Source organism: Ursus maritimus, unplaced genomic scaffold (assembly GCF_017311325.1).
Source record: "Ursus maritimus isolate PB19 unplaced genomic scaffold, ASM1731132v1 scaffold_10, whole genome shotgun sequence".
NCBI classification, from domain to species: domain Eukaryota; kingdom Metazoa; phylum Chordata; class Mammalia; order Carnivora; family Ursidae; genus Ursus; species Ursus maritimus.
This window is the reverse complement of record NW_024423344.1, coordinates 11,067,955-11,088,739: the sequence shown is the minus strand read 5'-3', so window position 1 is coordinate 11,088,739 and position 20,785 is coordinate 11,067,955. Positions and strand designations below refer to the sequence as shown.

General features: G+C 43.2%; 1 protein-coding gene across 1 annotated transcript in view; it reads right to left on the bottom strand.

Annotated features, from left to right (window-relative positions):
- LOC103664412 (WD repeat-containing protein 49) overlaps positions 1-20,785 on the bottom strand; it is a 113,522-nt gene that overhangs the window by 68,972 nt on the left and 23,765 nt on the right. The window lies entirely within an intron of this gene.

The following is a 20,785-nucleotide window of genomic DNA, read 5'->3' as shown; positions in this document are numbered from 1 at the left end:
AAACAGCGGTTGTGTTCTACGTGTTTCCTTGATGCGCACTCGTAAAGCATTTCACACGTGTTCTGTCTTGATTCTTCCAGCTAGGCTGTAAAATTCCCAAGGCAGATGAAAGAATATTCTTAGCTTTCACCCACGACCCCACGCTGCTGCCCCTTCCCTCTGCCTCTGACACTTAATTCAGTCCCAACTCAAGCACCTCTTTGGAGATGGTATCTCAGAGATGCTGGCTGGAGAGGCCAGGGGGTAGAGCAGACGATCACTCCCTTCTGGGGTCTCGGGGTCTATGACACATGTTGATTGACCGATGGAAACTAGGTCAGGTAAAACGGAGCCACTCGATGGGCAGGCTGCCCAACTTTAATAAAATAGGCAGTCCTAGGACTTCACTGGGCTGTAACGGGGACTTACAGGAAGGCAGCTGTACTGACCTATTTCTCTCTGCTCAGTTATCCCCCAAGCCTATTTAATTCTTATAATTGTACTGAAAGTTTCCACGGTGAGAGTTTCACTGTATTCTTTAGCAGGCTAGTTGACTTTCATGGCTGGGAGTTCTGACCAGTTAGTAAACCAGCCTCCCACCCCCCACCCCACCCCACTGAGCCCTCTGAGCCTCCACCGTGGACAGCAGCTTCTGCCTACTTCTGACTCAGGAGGAAAAGTTTAACCTGGTGAATCACCAGCAGCACTTCCTGTGACAGTCTGAGGAAAACTACAGTCTGCTTAGGAAGAACTCTGAAGCAATTCATTTCCTGCTTTTCTGATCTACACGGGGTGGAAACATTTGAGTTCTGCTCTGTGCCGATCCACCAAAGCTTTCTCACCAGCATTTTTCTCTCTTGGAAGTTTCCTCTCATCAGGGCTCTGCTGACCCTACGGTCAGCCTGACATAATGAACAGGGCTGTCCTGTAGGGGACTATAGCATTATCCCTCTGCCCGTCTCACCCAGGTTCCACTTCTTTTGTAACCATCTGAGCCCGGTTTCCTCATCTGTACCACAAAGCACAGAAAATGATTTGTGGGATGATTTTGTCAATTCCGCCAAGGATGGTAAGTAACTAGCATCACTCTAGATGGGTAAGTGAGAAGTTAATCCATACACAAGGGTTGCCTTTGGGCGTGGTCACCCTAGCCGCTATCAATGGAGGTCTTTAAGGCAAGACTCCAGGCTCTGGAAAGGGAGTTATTCTAATATCTAGAATATTCTAGTAGTAGATATGCCAAAAGGTCAGAGCAACAAAGTTACTGAACTCTGAGATAATTACAAGTCTGTTCAAGTCCTTGCAACAAGGAAATAGCTCAGAAAGGGTATAAAAGTAGATTATTAATTTTAAGGAACAGGTTCCTCAGCACGCCGAATGTAACACTCATGAATATTATGAAATGATCTTAAAGTGCACGATCCTGGGCTAGATGCAAATCTAAAGAAGTCCAAGGATAATCTCTCATCAAGAGAGCCTTTGTGGTATGATGTCGGTGCACCAAATTCCCCTTGCCTTTGTCAGCGTATTGCAAGTGTAGCTTCCCTTCTGCTGAGTGTGACTGGGTCCTCAACTCCAGGTCTTCAATGTGTGACCTCCAGAAGTATGCACCTTGTGAAGACCTTGAAACCTGCCAGACGATGATTAGGCAACAAGACAGGCAGAGCCAGTGCTTCCGCCTTATAATAAACTTATTTCTCTCTCAGGCACCACTGATGGCTTTGCTAGGTGGCAACACGAACTCTTTGATGCTACATTCACTGTAAGCCTTTTTCTAGCCTAAAGAAAATTTGATTTTTAAAAATAAACCTCAAATGAGGATGCAAACACTGAAAATGTCATGGCTTTTTAACATTCAAATACAGCTCCACAAAGAGTCCCCACGATTGACATTTTATCTTATTAAAGTGCCGTTAATTAAGAACTGCAGACACCAGCGACAACGACTAAGGCAAGACTCTGGCAAACTCTTTCCTGACATAAAATGCAACTCTGATTTGCTTAGAAGCCGAATCAAAAGAACACAGGGTACCGGCTCATTCACATCTTGTCCACTAGGGGGCAGTGAATGATCGAGTTTCCAGCGAGGCGGGCTTCAACGCCGGTTGGTTGCTATATATACACCTGAAGTGTGGCAGGCCTTTTACACAAAGTGAGCAGCGCGGCAGCGATGACAGGTGTAGGGAGCAGCCAGTTATTGCTACCAGAACCGTCTGTCAGAAGGATGAAGTGAAACGAAGCATTTGCATTTTTACCAATGAACCCGCATTATAATGAACAGGCGGTGTCGCCCGGATGGGCCCTGGCTTCGCCTTCCCGGCTTCCGCAGGACCGCTGCCGCAGGCACCAGGCTGGACCGCACCCAGGACTGCAGCAAGGAGACGAACAGAGCCAGTGAGCCCGATTTACCAGGCGCCTGGGGCTGGTGACCACTGGGGCACGACTGACCCGCGGCAGGGGTCGGGGTGGGGATGCTTCCCTCTTGCATCCCCTCCCGGGGCCAAAGTCCATCGGAGACATTCCAGGCCGGGAAGCCGTGCTGCATAAATCCAAGGACACCATTCACCTCGTAGTCTGTGTGAACGGCGCCCCCTACAGTTGGGATGTGCGCAGATCATTCCCCGCTCCCACCACGTGGGGCCTTTTGGCTCCAGGTCTCTGCGCAAGAGTCCATCTGCTCTCTCCCCTGCTCCTAGTGTTTTGTTGTTGTTGTTGTTGTTGTTGTTGTTGTTGTTGTTGTTGTTGTTTTAATCTGCTATAAAAGGCTTTCGGGGAAGTAGAGAGTAAGGGAACACCTGAGCAAAATTAGAAATTGGGACCCGTTGGATTTCAGTGTCTGCAATGGTTCCCTCTTCCTTCCTCTGTTCCGTTGGAGAGCTAGCGCCCTCGCGGTGGTCTGTCTTTGCCCTGTGCTCGTACTTTCTTCAGGCCGATCCTAGGATACCAGACCATTCAACTTTAGCTGGGTTTGCAGCACTCTGTCTCCTCTCCCACTGGAATCTGCGTTTAAGCCTTATTTATGTGAGTGGGAAACAGAGTACCGAGAAGGGAATCCTCCCCTCTGGCCGTGATTTGCTAGAGCCTCTCCTTCCTAATGGGAGACAAACCAGATGTGCCGTTTCCCCCTGTGCTCCGATGTCAATGCTTTCAGACCGACTTCTTCATTCCGGGCCTGTTTCTTCACACATTTGCCTAGAACATCCCTTCTGTTTTCCTTCGAAGTCAGTCAAGCATAGTGGTTAAATGCACAGACTTGGGTCAAACTGCTTGGGTTCCAATCCCAGTCTGTCACCTCCCAGGAGCATGTACACTCAAAAACTGCATGACTGCCCCGTGCCTCAGTTTCCCCATTCGCACAAATGGCAGTCGTAACATCACTTTGTGTTTTGAACCGAATGGATCCAATGGAAAGCACTAAGCGCAACACCAGGCATGTGAACGAGTACTTCATACACGTTACCTCTTCGTAGTTCATTTTATTTGACATAATGTTGTATTTCTTCTTTGTCTCCGTTTTAAGACACAGATGCTCCCACCCTCCTTTTCTCCCCCTTGCTTCTCCCTGAAAGAATGGCAGATGGTCTCCTGGCCCCTGAATAAATGCCTACCGCTCCCTTCCTCCCTCCACACCTACCCGATTATCGCCGTAGAGAATCAGGCACTTGTCAGGATCCTCGTAACTAAAGCAACGAACGTGAAGAGAAAACATCTTCAGACACCAAGAACGAGCGCAGGGATGGGGTGGGGGGGAATCTGACAAATGTCCTTTATGTCATGCCTGTGTTCTATTTGTAGAACCATCTTGGAAATAGGCACTTGTTTACTTCGCCCAGATCAGGAGTGATTTCAGATTCTCTTCCTTTAATTGTCCATTTCCCCTGTGCAGCTTTGCAATTAAAATAAGAAACTTATTTATAAAGCCAGTGCCAGAGCTGAGAGATAACCGTAAGGAGGTGCTCCTCTGTGAAGCTGACTCTAAACCATGTTGGCCTGCCTGGAAGGAGGGGCAGGCACATCCCACGTGGCAGGAATCCCTACTGTAGGGTGGGACTTGGAGAAAGTATGGAGGGACCACTGGCTCCCCAGTCCAAGTGTATAAGATAAGAGTGAGGACATTCCTTTCACAGAGCAGCCAGATGTTTATGGGGAAATGCAGCAACTCCCTGCTTTGAGTAAATGGCTGGTTCCAAAGGTTTGGACAACACTGGCTGGTACCAGGACCGGCAAAGGGAGATGGCTGCCCCACGGAGGAAGGCTTGAGCGTGGGTGGCGTTGGCAGGAGGGGCAAGGGAGGCAGGGAGGGGGATGAAGAGGCCGAGCAGGATAAGATGGTGAGGAGAGTGGGCAACAAAGCAGCAAGACCCCGAGTGTACCATCTTTCCCTGCGACCCCTGGAATCTTCAGTTTCGTCTGTGAAAATCACAAAATGCTTGGTGCGGTTGGATTTCTTATCAAAACCAGTGACGTGGCTATGTGGACGCAGGAGAAGGACGCCCACCAGTATCTGGGAAGCATCAACGTGACAACCGCAAGGCTTGTTTGACAGTATGCGGCCACATTAAATCTGGCAAATGACTCAGCCATTTATGTTGGATTTATTTATTCTTTTATTTCCCAAGACAAGAAGGGACCTACTAGAGGGGTGCTTGGGTGGCACAGTCGTTCAGCGTCTGCTTTCAGCTCAGGGCGTGATCCCAGCGTTCTGGGATCGAGCCCCACATCAGGCTACTCTGCTGGGAGCCTGCTTCTTCCTCTCCCACTCCCCCTGCTTGTGTTCCCTCTCTTGCTGGCTGTCTCTCTATGTCAAATTAATAAATAAAATCTTTAAAAAAAAAAAAAAAGAAGAAGAAGGGACCTACTAGAGACATTTCTTCTTTGTGTCCGTACCAGAAATCCATGTGTCTCTTAAACACCTTAATTGTTCTCTTACAGACACTATGAAGCTGCCAATGGATGTTGTTTCCCTCTTTTTTCGGGCTTCTAGGAAGTCCAGAAAGAAATACTATATTCGTATTTCAGTTTTTAGAAAAAAATTGTTTAAGGTATTGTAGAATATATTTTGCTCATTGGCTTTATCTTTCTACATATGTTTTTTGTCTTCACCCCCATTCACATATGTACATGTGTATTATCTTCTATCCTATTCTATACTCATTGCTGTAAGTGTTCCCAAATCCTGTTTCAGACAATGTGGTTCTTAATAAACAATAACAGCAATAAATGCATTTTTTGTCTTTCCTGAAGCTTTTATACTTTAATCTGTAGTAAAAGAAAGGTTCTTCAAGTTTTGTTGTCAAACTGTTAATCTTTTCTTGACTTCTATTTCTAGAGTCCTGTTTTTGCAAAAGACTTTTTTTTTTAAAGATTTTATTTTTAAGTAATTTCTATACCCAACATGGGGCTCAAACTCATGACCCCAAGATCAAGACTCGTATGCTCTTCCTACTGAGTCGGCCAGGCAATACACTTTTTTTTAACCCTAATTATTGATAAGATGGTCTCTTATATTTTCTTAGCTCTTTACCTGGAGTTTATTTTTATATGTATTGTGATATAAGGACTTAATTTTTACCCTAAATAAATAGCCAACTGTTATCCGTTAGACTGTTCTCTCACTAATTTGAAATGCTTGTTTCATCAAATACTATTTTCCACATAAACGTAGGTCTGTCATCAATCCATTTGTCTCTTCTTTGCACCAGTATCTTATCTCTTTCATTTACTATAACTTAATAGCATACTTTGATATCTGGTAGCTTAAGTCATTATCCCTTTTCAACATTTCTTGGCCATTTTCACATATTTATTCTTCCAGATGAACTTTAGAATCAACCTGTTGAGCTCCAAAACAATCTCATAGAGATTTTGATTGGAATTCCTTTGAATTTGACATTTAATTTGGGGCGAGGTGACATCTTCACAATACTGAATTTTCTCATCCAGGAACGTAGTCGCTTCCCATTTATTTGGGCTTTCTTTCATGTTTTTAGAAAGGTTATCTATCTTAACATTTCTTGTTAAGGTTATTTCTGGGAATATTAAATAATGTACCAGTCAATTTCTTCCTCAGAGAAAAAATGAGAAAGATAGGAAGGAGTCAAGTTCCCCACGGCCAAGGTATTCTTAGTATGCAGCTATATTCACCTGCAAAGATACGACATACCTTTCCCGGCAAAGACCAGTTCAGCCCACATATGATATTGGAAATACTGGCTAAGAACCGTTGGCCAGTAAAGTAAATTACAAAAAGAAAAAGAAGTCATACAGGTCCCTCAAGAAGACGAAGATCTGAGGCCATCTGCTAAGCTATCTAAAACACCTGTTTGGGGGCACCTGGGTGGCACAGTCGGTTAAGCATCTGACTCTTGGTTTCAGCTTAGGTCATGATCTCAGGGTTGTGAGATCGAGCCCCACGTCGGGCTCCACATTCAGTGCAGAGTCGGCTGGAGATTCTCTCTCTTCCTCTTCTTCTGTCCCTCCCCCTGCTCTCTCTCATTCTCTCTAAAAAAAGTAAAGAAATCTAAAAAAAAAAAAAAAAAAGATCTGTTGGACCAAAAAACATTTCTTTCTACCTCATACTTATATAAAAGATTTAAAATAGAGAATTTAGCTCCTTGCACATTATCATTCTCCCCAACACTACTCTTTTCATAATTCTTGGGATTTAATATCAATCATAAATCATACGGTTTCTCATTTTCTCACAATGGTTTTGTCTTCTACCGCACTGCGGTCGCTCACGGCCACGGTCACACCCTTGATTTTGTCATTAGTAATAACTGCAACCTTCAGTGGAGAATCTCAATTTCAAACATTCTACCTCCAGTCTTTCACAATGTACTACAGATTTAACTCCAGGACTTTCCATCCGTTGATCCGAACACATTTTCACTGTCCACGACCCTTTCGTGCTTCGCTTCCCTTCCTCTGTGGCTTAGATTCCACGGTCAGTTATAACCACTTCCTCATGTGTGCCCTCAACTTTCTCTTTTGTTGTTGTTCTTTCTTGGCACAAGCACACCCCTGGTTCATTTTGACTTTCCACCCACCCCATGCATGAAAATGTGGCTGGAGACAAACCACACAACTGTGCTGAGTGGTCTGACTTCAACTTCATGACCACAAACCACAAATAGTTCTTACTGCTTCCTGGCAGCCATCCCTCATCTCCCACTCTCCAAGACCATTTCCACTTCCTCCTTTGTCTGAAAATCTCCAACAGCTCCCAATTCCCATTCTCAGATCAAGATCTTGCTTTCTAAGTCACTGAGAAAATGGAAACTCTCTGCAGAGGCCCTCCACCAGATCCCACCAGATCCCCTGCTTTATCAATGTTCTGGATCATTCCCATCAGCACACATACTCTTATTTCCCTCAACGGGGAAAAATTTTTTAAATTGTCTTGCTGGCTTTGCCCCTCTAATTATCACCCCGTTTTCTCCTTCCCTTTACAGAAGAGTTGCTTGAGACAGGTTTATGCTGCTGCCCCCATTTCCCTTCCTGTTCCCACGGGAAGGCATTCCCATCAGGCTTTCGCCCCACCTCACACAAAACTGCAGTGACCTCTAGTGGAAATTCTGTGTCCTCGTCTTTCCAGCAGCCGCACTTGACACTGGTCGCCGGGGGTTTGAGAACCCTGGACCCGAGCCTCACTACCTACTTTGTGCCATCAGCGAGCACGCCCATCAGCCTCAGGGCTTTACCTCCATCTCTTTATGGTAACGACCTGAGTCCGCACAACACGCACACACGAGACCACCCTGAATTTCTGAGGCCCTCACCTGGTCTGTTTTCTTCATAGCACGTACCGCTTTCCAGTGTCCTACGTAATCATATATTGACTGTTTATTGTCTAAAAGCCAGGCTCTGCTAGAGCAAGGGTTCTGGCCTGTTTTATTCATTAACATATCCCAACTGCCCAGAACAGTGTTGGGCCCATAATGAACGACACTGATCTTTGTTGTTGATGCATTTATACACTTCCAGGCTGGCCGCACAAACTCCTTGCCTGAACCAGGCATGTCTCACCGCGCAACCTTGCCTGGAAACTTTGTGACTCATTGCTGTGCTCCCTTCAAGTCCTTGCCGCACTGGCGCCTGGCAAGCTTTGCCCTTCCACCGCCCCATGTTTCAGTCCCTCCTCTGCTACAGTTGCTCTCCTTAGTTCTTATTCCCTAACATACTGCCCACCGGTTTTGCATATTGCCTGTCTCTTCCACTAGGATGGAAGTTCCCTGAGAGCGTAGCTTCTACCTGCCTCTTCTGCTGTCCTGGCACCCGAAACGGTACCTTGCATTGATCTGTGGAAGTACCTACATAGAAATCATCCTTTATAGAGTTCTCTGTGATCCACGTGCACACTCATCGCTGTGTGTGACAGTCCACACTAGCTGGATGCACTGTGTGTAGCCCGCACATTTCATCCACATTCCTCAGGGTGGCCCTCATCCACCCTGGGCTGCTTGGCCTCCGAGCCCCATGCCGTGACCAGCCCCAGCCAATACCACAGCCTGCCCTGGAGGTCACAGGGCTTCCCTTCTCAGTCGCAGTGCTACCACTACGTGTGGCCTCTCTGATTTCTGAGCCTCAGCCGAACTCAGGGACCACGTTGCCCACTCTGGGCTTTGTCTTCCAGTTGAATGAATGTTGGTGTTGAGGACAGTGTCTGTCATAGTCTAGGTACTCCCCCACACCCATTCATTCCTTCATTCTTCAAATATAAATATATATAATACATAGCACATGCCCAGCCCTGTTCTAGGCTAATGGGATAGAATAGATAAAGTTCTTGCCCTTATGGTGCTTATATTCTAATCAGGAGGCAGATAATAAATAAAAAACCAAATAAATACATCATCTGTCAGGTGGTGATAATGCTGTGAAGATAAATAAAGCAGGGTAAAGGCAATAAGGAATTCTGGGTCTGGGGGAGAGGTGGTGTGGAGAGTGTGTTTGCACGTAGGGTGGTCAGAGAGGCCTCTCTGAGTGGGTGACATTGGATTGAGCCACATGGATTTCAGGAGAAGAACGCTTCTGGAAGAGCTAATGGGGAAGGCCCTGAGGCACAAGGGTGCTTGGGCTCGTCCAAGAACAACCGGGAGTCCAGCAGTCTGGAGCAGGCTGAGCAAGCAGGAGGGTCAGAGTAGGGATGGAATGGTGTGGAGAAAGCAGAAAGGGAGGAGGGTTTCTCCCACAACCAAAAGAGAGCCTCCATAGGCTGGGAAAAGAGTAGGAAAAGGAGAAGAACCACGAGGCAAGGGAGGAAGAGAGGGTTGAGGGTCCCATAGCGGGTACCCAGACCCCACTTCCTAGAAGGGCTGCCAGAGGGAGCAGTGGGTCCCCGTGAGAGAAGTGGCCGTGTGCAGCCAGCCTCCTGCAGGGCCTTGTATCCAAGACAACCAACCACAGGGCCCGAGGGGCCTTGACATGCTTCCCAGCAATGGGCCCCCCACCTGTGCCATGATGTTGGTGGGGGAACCCCTCAAGCGACTGATATTATGGTGGGTGATACGAACTCAAAATAGAACTGAACTCAAGTTTTGGGAAAGAAAATAAGTGATGTTTCTTGCACACCCGAAGCTAGGGACGGAAATTCACACTTGCTACATTATTCCAAGTACATTAAAATAAGGGGAAACATACTGTGGGTGCATCCCCGGCTTATCTTTCACAATCTTTGCTCCTGGATACGGGCCTATTTTTCTTACAACAAGACTGTTGAAAAAAATGGGAAGAGTTGCCTCAAGTGGAGATCTCTGCTCTGCTGTTGCTCACCCTGAAAGGAGCCTCTGAGCCTGCCTCGCGGCATGAAATCGCTGACTTCTCTAAGAGAGATAGACTCCGGCCGTATTTCTGCCAAAAAAATCCCAGAAACACATCCATCCTGAGTATCAGAGCCCAGAAATTATTCATATCACTCTGCGGCTCTGGCAAGAGACCAGATTCCTGGAATTCAAGGCATCTGAAGCATTTCATTGTTGCAGTAACAGCAACAGACATGGGCGATAACCATCTAGAAAGATGGAGTTTTCCTGAGAGGGTATCTTTGATTTCTTTTTAAGATGCAAAGAGGTCCACTTTAAGACTGATAATTTCCTTCCTTCTTCAGAAATGTCTCTGGCTAATCGGTGGGTGTACCCAAGTCTCCATAAAAGAAGCGAAGGCTCTCATCTCCTTTGGGAGTTAGAGGTGACAGAGAGGCGTTTTATCCAACTAGCTGCCGCTGAGAGATTCATGAGAGCATTTTGTCACATCTAATAACCTGCAGCTTTCATACGGTGCTTAGGACAGGGCCCCAGACCCAGGACAAGCTCAGCATATGCCCCTGGAAAGAACAGGGGAGCCAGGAAATTGGAAGTACCCCGCAGTGTTGGGATTGGCTCCAGATTTCTTTTCTTTGAACTTTTCTAAATTGCAAAGTATCATGATAAGTGAGTCGATTTCTGACAAGTCTTGGTATTCGAAATCCTAATGATCTTACCAACTCCATATATTTTTCTGTCTGGAGTGCAATAAGATAAAGCATAGAACAAATCTCGTTTTCCCCTTTAAAATGGAGAGAATCATTGACTCCCAGTTATGAAAGGTGATCCAGGAGATTGATACCGATGACAACCGTCCACAAGGGGCCAACCAGTGCCCTCCTTTAGGTGGCAAAATGTGTCTCTAATTATGATGTTAGATTCTTCTTCTCTAGACATCAGCCTTCCAGAAAGACAGTGAATGGATGAGCAGTGTTCCCGACTCACGACTCAGCTAAGAAAAGAATGCAGGCCGTTTTTATTTAGCACATGCTTGACCTGAAGCAAATTGATTATATTAAGGCACTGAAGGGTAGCTGGGGTTCTGTCACTTTTGTGAGAAGGTTCACCTGGGGCATCATGGAGATTGGTGTTATGGGATGAACTATGTCTTGAAAGTGCCAGATAGTCTTAATGTCATCTTGGAAGAAAACCAGAAAACAATAGTGATATTCACCACTTTTATGCCTTGAGGAACCTGTAGGGAGTTCAGATCATATGGCAAACATCAGTGTCCCAAAAGGTCTTGACCTATAGCTTAGGAGCCAATATCACTGAGGTTTATTCAACACTGAGCAGAGCATAATCCAATCTGCCCAGAGTGTGTGGGCCAAGTTGCGAAAAGGAGAGACTGCAGGCCGTGGGCCAATTAACTAGCACACGTAAGAAACTGGGAGGACTCACACTGGGCAGTGATCACAAGTGGACACAGAATCACAAAATGGACAAGATTTGGCCAGTGATTGCAAATGGAAGGTGAGGAGGAAAAGAAGTGACCACAGGAAATTCTAAGGTTTTCAGTTTGAATGATGAAATAGAGCTGGAAATCAAGACAGGACACACAGGAAGCACTGCAGAACTTGAAGGGAGTGCATTTGTCTTTTGACACTTCGAGTCTGAAAGGCCTACAGGTTATCCACATGGAAATGAATCTAGCATTTCAAGAGCAGGTGTCAAGAAGTAGATTCTAAATAATGGCCAAACCCAGTAAAGGAAAGACAATACTCAAATAGGGAATGTGGTACAAGGAGAAGGCCAAGGATAGCACCTGAGGGGCTCTCAGCATGTGAGTGGGGTGAGGAAGAAGAAGGGAGGAGGAGCAGTTAGAGGAGGTGAACCAGAGACAGGGCACTATTGCAGAGGTCAAGGAGAGAGGAATGGTCTATGTCACAGAGTGTGATATAATGAAGACTCAAAAGAGGGAAAAGATTCACCTCTTGGAGGTCATTGAATTAGGACCAGTGAGAAATAGTGAAGTTGTAAAGCCTCGAAGTGGTGGTGTCATGGGCACATAGCAGAGGACCAGTGACAGGCTGCTGTGAGTCCCTGAACGTGCAGGGCGAGGAGGTATGTCCCACTTCAGGCCTTTGCTCTGGCTGTTCCATTGTCTGGACTGCTGTCTTCCAGGTATCCCCTTGGCTTCCTTGACTCACTCCCTTGCTTCCTCTGGGTTTTTATTTGAATGTCACCTTCTCACTGAAGCCGTCCCTGATCACCTTATTTAATACTGCAACTGACAGCTCCCGCCCCCCAATTCCCATCAATATATTCACATACATCCTTGGCATTACCTTTTCTTTTGTCCAAACACTCATCACCTTCTAACAATACTATATCATTTGTATATTTATAATATTTATTATTTATTGTCAATTCACCCCCCACTTGAATGGATACATCTTAAGGGCAGAAAATCTTACTTATTTTGTACACTGAAGGAGTCTCTGTATCCAGAATAGTGTCTGACCCACAGCAGTCCTTCTACAGTATTTGTTGAGTGGCAGTCCTTCTATAGTATTTGTTGAGTGAATGAATACAGTGGACTGTAAAAAAAAGACAGAGGATGATAGTGCCTAGAATAGATACATAAATAAAGTACTATGGAAACCCAGAAGAAGAAATTAATTCTGTTTCAGAGAATTGATAAAGGCTTTGGGAAGAGTGATATTGGGGATTGGCTGGATATCAGCAGTCATAAGTGGATGCTGAACGGGTGTGTAGGTGAAGAAAACTGTGATGGGGCTTCTAGGTGGGAAATAACTCACACATGCAGGGAAAAGCAAGCCACCCAGTTGGCTAGAACATGATTCCAAGAGAAGGACTATGGGAAGGTTGGGTATGGGTAGTCAAAGGATCTCCAAAGTCATATGTTCTGGTGTCTACATGTGCGTACCAGATTTCAAGGTAGAGACATTGAGTAGGTAGTTGGATGCAAGACTCTGGAGTTTGAACGAAGATGTGTTCCAAAGATATAAATTTGAGCCATTGACATATTGGTGGTATTTAAAGCCAAGAGACTGAAGATCACCAAAGGGAATGAGTATAGATAGAGAAAAGGACCAAGGATGGAAGTTGGGGATGCTCCAAGTATAAGAGGTGAGGGAAAAGGGTAGGAAACAGCAAAAGAGACTGAAAAGAATTACCAGTGAAATAGAAGGAAAATCAAAAGTATGGTGTCCAGGAAGGTAAGTAAAGAAGGTAATCAACAATCAGCTAGGTCAAATATAGCTGATGGGTTGTCAGATGCGCTCAAAAGGATGAGTTGAGCTGACTAAAGGATGTTCCATGTGGGTTTTGTTGGTAACCTTGGTAGCTCGGTGGAAGGGGGAGGAAGAGAAAAGCCTGGTCAGAGTAGGTTGCTTCTTTTAAGAAGTTCTGCTGCAAAACAATGGGACATGAGCTGGCAGTACCAGTGGGATATAGAGCAGGATGTTGTTTGCTTACAATGGAAGAAATAGCATTTTTATTATTTAATGGGAAGGATCCAGTGGAGAATGAAAAGTTGATGGAAAAAAGAGGGAGATTTGTAGAAGGGATCTCTTGAGAAAGAGGATAGACTCTGTTACCTAAATAGAGAGATTCGCTTTTGATGGAGCATGGAAAGTTTATTTGGTATAGCAAGTGAGAAGGCAGAGTATGTGGTACAGATACTGGTAGGGGATATGAAGGGATGGAAGCTGGTGAAAGTTCTTTCCTAGTAGCTTCAGTTTTCACAGTAAGATAAGAAACAAGGTCAATAGCTGAGATGAGGAAAAGGGAGGGGCTGATGGGGTTTTGAGGAGAGAGGAGAAAGAATGAAATTACAGATTTGGAACAAGGTTAGAGTGAGTACACTTGGAATGTGTAGATGACTGCCTGGGATCTCAAGGGATCTCTTGAGCTTCATGGTCATGAATTTAAAGTGAGCTCTATTGGTGTAACTCTGTGTTTTTCTTCACTATACTCATATGTATCTCCTTCACTTCATTTAATCTTCATTCCTTACTCATCATTTGACTTCTGTAAGGACTGGTGCATACAACAAGCTAAATCAATGTTTGCTATTTGCAACTGAGATCTTTAATACTTAAGGAAAGTACTTAGAGGAAATTCTGACAGGCAAAGGCAGGAGATCTAAGATTCCCAAGTAGGCTGAGCGGTAAAGCAGGGGGTACTTTTGAGATCCTCTCCTCTGACCCTCTCCTTTATCCTGGTTCTTCTCTATTATTGTGATAGATATAGTGTTGGAGAGCGGGTGAGAAGGAGAGAATGGAAGGGATCTTAATGATTATTTTCCCTAAACTAAGCAAAACCGAATGACCGCGTTAGTCCCTGAGTGGTGAAAGGCTCCATCAACTACCCAGACTTAGAGTGACCTCTGCTCAGGTGCTCTCAGGCCTGCACCTCCAACCAGTAAGAAGCCCAGTTTACATGGCCTTCTGAAAAACTTGAGTCATTTTCTTCTCCACCCCATCTGTATTTCAGCTTCTGTTGGTTACCTTCAGCATTTGTCATATGGATAATAATAATAATAATTGCTACTATTTATTGAGTACCTATTATATGTCAGTCACTAGTTCAAGGGCTTTGTACTTATTCCTTCATTTAATCCTCAAAATAAACCCATTTTACAGATGATGAGCTTGAGGCATCTGAATTTCTGCAATATTCTACCAGTCTCTCTGAACCCAGTCTAAATCATCCCTCATTTCTCTATGAGTCTCCTTAGATATCAATTTAAAATATGCACTGGGGGTGCCTGGATGGTTTAGTTGGTTAAGAATCTAACTCTTGATTTCAGCTCAGGTCATGATCTCAGGTGTGAGATCAAGCGCCATGTTGAGATCTGAGCTCAGTACAGAGTCTGCTTGTCCTTCTCCCTCTGTTCCTCCCCCAACTTGCTCACTATCCCTCAAATAAATAAAATCTTTAAAAATAAAATTAAATATGCATTGAAGGGATGTCAGCAAAATGGTGGAGTAGGAAGCCCTGGGCCCTGAACAAACACACTAGTTCAGCAACAATCCACAGACAAATTTCCTTTGTAAGAAATCCAGAAAGTAACTGAAAGCCTCCAGCACCATGGAAGAGTATGAAATCAGCCTTCCTGAAGCCCCAGGGAGGTTTAAGACATCGTCTCACAAGAATCCCTGACTGTGGCACAGTGCCATATGATCAGGAAGAGTCCCCCTTGCTCCCAGCTTCATCCAGGGGAGGGAAGGGTTGGTTTGTGTGTCCAGTATCCCAACTCTTCAGCTCTCAGCTTCCCCCTAGGGAGTCAGAATCTCTGGCTGAGCTGATTAATGGGGATCTTCTCCTATGAAGACAGTCTATCAAGGCTGGGAAAGATGCCCGCTTTGTCTAATAAGCAGACACCAACACAAAGAGCCAAGCAGAATAAAGATTCAGCAAAGATATTCCTAATAAAGGAACAAGATAAATCCCCAGAAACCAACCCTAATAAAGTGGAATTATATGATTTACCTGACAGAGAATTCAAAATAGCTATCATAAAGATGCTCACCGTCAAGAGACCAATGTGAGAATCTCAATGAAAAGAAAATATTTAAAAGTACCAAACAGAAGTCATGGAGCCAAAGAGAACAAAACTACACTGAAAAATTTACTAGAGGTATTCAAAATCAGACTAGCTCAAGTAGAAGAAAAGATTGGCAAACTCAAATATAGGTCATTGGAAATAATTCAGTCAGAGGAACAAAAATAAAAAAGAATGAAGAAAGTTTAAGGGACTTATGAGATACCATGAAGTGGGCCAATACACAAATTAAGGGAGTTCCAGAAAGAGAAGAGAGAGAGAAAGAAAGGAAAAAAAGAAAGCTTATTTAAAGAAACAATGGCTAAAAACTTCCCAAATCTAGAGAATGGAATGAACATCCAGATCCAGGAAATGGAAATTAGATGATAAAGGTAAATATGTAGACAAATGTAGAATACTGAGTTGCTGTAATAGTGGTGGGTAAATTAGTTTTAATTCTAATATAAAAGTGAAAGACAGGGGCACCTGAGTGGCTCAGTCAGTTAAGCATCTGGCTTTGGCTCAGGTCATGATCCCAGGGGCCTAGGATTGAGCCTAAAGTTGGGCTCTCTGCTCAGTGGGGAGCCTGCTTCTCCCTCTGCCTGCTCCCCCTGTTTGTGCTCTCTCTCTGTGACAAATAAATAAATAAAATATTTAAAAAATTAAAAGACGAAAGTATTAAAATAATAACTAAAATGTATTAAGTAAAACAAAAAATTGTGACAATAACAAAGTGTGTACATAGGGCTATGTTAAAGTGTAGAGATTTTGTATGTGATTGAAGTTGTTATGTGCTAAAAAGGAATCGTTATCATTATAAGGTATTTTATGTAAGCCCCGAGGTGACCACACACAAAAATTAGAATAGAACATGTGACAAGATGTACAATTAGTATGGAGACTGAACCAGTAATCAAAAACCTTCTACAAAGAAAAGCCCGGGACCAGATGACTTCACTGGTGAAGTCAAACTTACAAAACTAAAAATTTTTAATACTGATCCTTCTCAAACATTTCCAAAAAAAGGAAGGGGAAAGCACACTTCCAAACTCATGAGGCCAACATTACCCAGATATCACAGCCAGCCACATACCACCAGAAAAGAAAACTACAGGGCAATATCCCTGTGGCATTTGACAAAATTCAACACCCTTTCATGCTAAAAACTCTGAACAAACTAGGAATGGAAAGAAAGTACCTCAATATAATAAAGACTCTATATGAAAAACCTGCTGCTAGCATCACACTCACTAGTGAAAAACTGAACAGTTTTCCTCTAAGATCAGGAACAAAGCAAGGATGCTTGCTTTGCCACTTCTATGCCACACAGTATTGGAAGCCCTAGCCAGAGCAATTAGGCAAGAAAAAGAAATAAAAGACATCTGAGTCAGAGAAGAAGAATTAAAATTGTTCCTGTTTGCAAACATAATGATCTTACGTATAGTAAGCCCTACACATTCCATTAAAAAAAAACTATTAGAAATGATAAAGTCAGTAAAGTTGCAGGATACAAAATCAACATGCAAAAATCAGTTGTATTTCTATACACTAAAATGAACTATCTGAAAAGGAATTTAGGAAAACAATGCAATATAAAATAGACCAAAAAGAATATAATACTTAGGAATAAGATTAACTAAGGAGATGAATTGGAAGCTATAATACATTGATGAAAGGAATTAAACAAGACACAAACAAATGGAAAGATACATGTTCATGGATAAGAAGACTTAATACCCAAAGCCATCTACAGATTCAATGCCAACCCTATCAAAATCCCAATGTCATTTTTTAACAAAAATAGAAAAAACAATTTAAAAATACATATGGAACCATGAATTACCAAATAAATCTTGATCAAGAAGAACAAAGCTGGAGACATCATACGTCTTAATTTTAAACCATATTACAAAGCTATAATAATTGAAACATTATGGTACTGGCATGAAGACAGATGTATAGATCAATGGAAAAGAATAGAGAGCCTGGAAATGAATCCACACATATATGGTCAACTGATCTTCAAAAAGGGTGCCAAGAATATACAATGGGGAAAGGGTAGTCTCTTCATCCAATGGTGTTGGGAAACCTGGATATCCACATACAAGAGGATTCAATTGAACCCCTGTTTTACATCATACACAAGTCAACTCAAAATGGATTAAAGATTTATATAAGACCTGAAACTATAAAACTCCTAGAAGAAAACATAGAAGAAAAACTTCATGACGCTGGTGTTTGCAGTGATTTCATGGATGTGATACCAAAAGCAAAGGCCACAAAAGTTTTATGCAAAGTGAAATAAGACAGTCACAGAAAGACACTGTATGATTCCACTCATACGAGGCATCTAAAGTAGTCAGATTCACAGAATCAAAGAATGGAACAGTGGTTGCCAGGAGTTGGGGAGATGAGAAAATGGGGAGTTACTAATCAATGGCCATAGGGTTCACTTAAGCAAGAGGAATAAAACCTTAGGGATCTAGCTGTAGAACATTGTACCTACAGTCAACGATAGTCTATTGAACATTTAAAAATTTGTCAAGAGGTTAGATTTCATGTTAAGCATTCTTACAACAATAACTAAAATAAATCTTAATATGTAATCCAAATCTTCTAGAACTGTTGTCCAAATTATCCCAAAGAGCATTTCTAAATCAGGCAAGCAATGTGGTCATTAAATAAAAAGTTAGAAACATGTTTAAGCTAATATAGTTCTTGGGGCCAAATTTATAATCTACCAAAATTCTGTTTTGTGAGCTTCATGTGTATTTTATAGAACAGGTTGAATGATAAGAAATTGCATTCATTTGACCATGTTGGGCCTACAAAATGAAAATATATTGCTGGCTGTAGTATACAATATAATGTTCTATTTCTTTTTCTAAGACTGAATAAAAGTAGACTATTAAATATTTATTAAAATGAAAATGAAATAAAATCCACACAGAGTTGAGGATGCAAGACAAAGTGCTTAGCAGGGCATAAGTGACTCTTCATTAGCAAATCTGTTGCCTGTCTTTCCTGATGTTCTTTTCTTTTCTTTCCTTAACAGATGTTCTTCATTCCAAAGTATCCTAGTTTCTCCAAAAACTTCAACATCTTCTACTCCTCCCTCTCCCCACCTATACTCATACTATTGTCATGGATTGGAATGCCCTCTCTGTCCCTGGCCCACTACCTATTTGTCCTCCAGTTCAAAGGTCACTCCCCTGTGGAGACTTTGCTGTCAGCTGCCATCTTTCCTCCAGTTTAACCGGTAGGACTCCTGCCTTCACACTTCATGCACATCTCTATCCAGCACTTAATCCTCATCTTGTAACAATTGGTTGGTTGGCTTGTCTATCTGCCCCCCTGGGGTGAAACATTATGAGAAAGTAGTGTTTTTTAAATATGTATTCCAGAGCTAATTTCATGGAGAAGTAGTATTCAAGATAAAACATGTTTTTTACACATAACAAGAGGAATGTCTCTAATTTGGGAAGTAAAGCCAATCCCTGTTTGGTCTTTTACTGACATATTGTTTTAACAAGAGAAAAACTTCAGTTTTTCTTCCAAGAAATTTTCTGAGGTAAGTTGATGTTATACCCCTGAGCAAAGTGGGGTTTTTTTCCTTCTTCTGTTGCTGTCAATTTATGTCCAAGGAGAGCAATGTCTTGTCCTGGGTTAGCAGACAAATTAGCAGTAGATCAAGCCAGGATTAAAAAATACTTCTTTTTTCCATATTTGTTAAGTCAAAAAAATAGCTATTGAATGTCTCCTATGATCCAAAGTTTCTATTAGGCAGATACATTTATCATTCATCAAACATATTTCTCTTGCCTGTCTGTTTAACTTTTATATCTAAAATTTTTAAGGCTGAAGCATACCATAGAGTGTGTCTACAGTAGTGTGAAAGCAACAAAACAGAAGTTGTATTGTATGTGAAATTGTATATTAAAGGTAATGATAGAGTGAGCTCCATACACGGCAATTAGTTTACAATGTGCTCCCACAAATGCACTCAGACACCATGATTAATGCTCCCTGGAGCATTCAGTCCCTGTAACTAGCTCTCATTGTACTTACCAGAACCCTACTCTCCCAGGATATTATGATAAATACCATGTTGGTTCTAATATTGCTCTAAGCGATTAGGTCTGGGTGTGAGGGGGTGGTGAGATGAAATAGAGATAAAATGCAAAGCTTATGTTCTGGTTGCTTAGCAAGAAATCAGTAAGGAATCAAACCAGCAACTCTTAAGTGAGGTTTTAGGGTGACATAGGGTCATCTCCCTCCAATACACCTCCATGCCCAGTCTGCGGGGGTTATAATGGGTTACAAGTGCTGTTTCACATTGGTTTTCTGTTGGGTGTGTCTGGAAGCTAAAGATCAGAAGTTGAAAGAAAGAAAAGAAGGGAAAACTAGTCTCCACATCACAGAAACAGAGAAGTATCTGAAACCTCACCCCTACTCTCCTGGGATAACCCTTCAACAGAGGAGGGGCTCTCAGAGAATGACATCATCAACAGACAACCCCATTAGTTGATGGGACTGGTATGTAGCCAACACCACTGACTCCATCCCAGATGAACACCTCAGCAAGGAAAAGATAACATAATTAGAGAGCACCACCCATGTCAGTAAACATTCACTGTAGTGGACTGCACGTTTGTGTCCCCCAGAATTCATATGTTGAAGCCCTAATTCCCAATGCAATGGTATTTGGGGATGGGGCCTTTGGGAGCTAATTAGGGTAGATTAAGTTGTGAAGGTAGTATTCTCATGATAGGATTAGTGTTTTTATAAGAAGAGACACCAGACAGTGCTCGCTCTCTCTCTCTCTCCATGTATACATATCACAGGAAGGTCACATGAGGACACAGTGAGAAGGTGGCTATCTGTGAGCCAGGAAGAGAGCTTTCACCAGAAACAGAACAGGCCCGCACCTTGATCTTGAACTTCCCATCCTCTAGAACTGTGAGAAAATTAGTTTCTGTTGTCTTAGCTACACAGTCTATAATATTTTGTTATGGTAGCCCAAGCAGACTAACACATTCACACCCACCAGACTGTACTCTTCTTGAGGCTAGGTGTCCTGTGTGTTCAATTCCTGAATCTCTAGCCCATAACAAAGGACTCCCTTCACACACACACACACACACACACACACACAGAGAGAAGAAAAAGGAAGAGTAGGGAGGAAAGGGCAAAATAAAACTGGAGCCTCCTTTTGTCAACTCACATAAGAGTTTTCGGACTTCGTCATTCAACAAACATTTCTTGAGAGCCTGCGTTGATCCCACCAGTCAGTGTGTAGGTGTCAGAGAACACACAGAAAAGACTAAGGCACTGGTGCTGCTTTTGAGTTACTCAGGACCTGCACCCCGTGACATGCAGGACCACCAACGCCAAAGGTTGGGGAGGCTTCTAGGAGACGTTGACTTTTGGGTATGGAGGAGATTCAAGGGAATCCACGGAGGTTTGGGCCATGAAGAATGATAGGATTTCA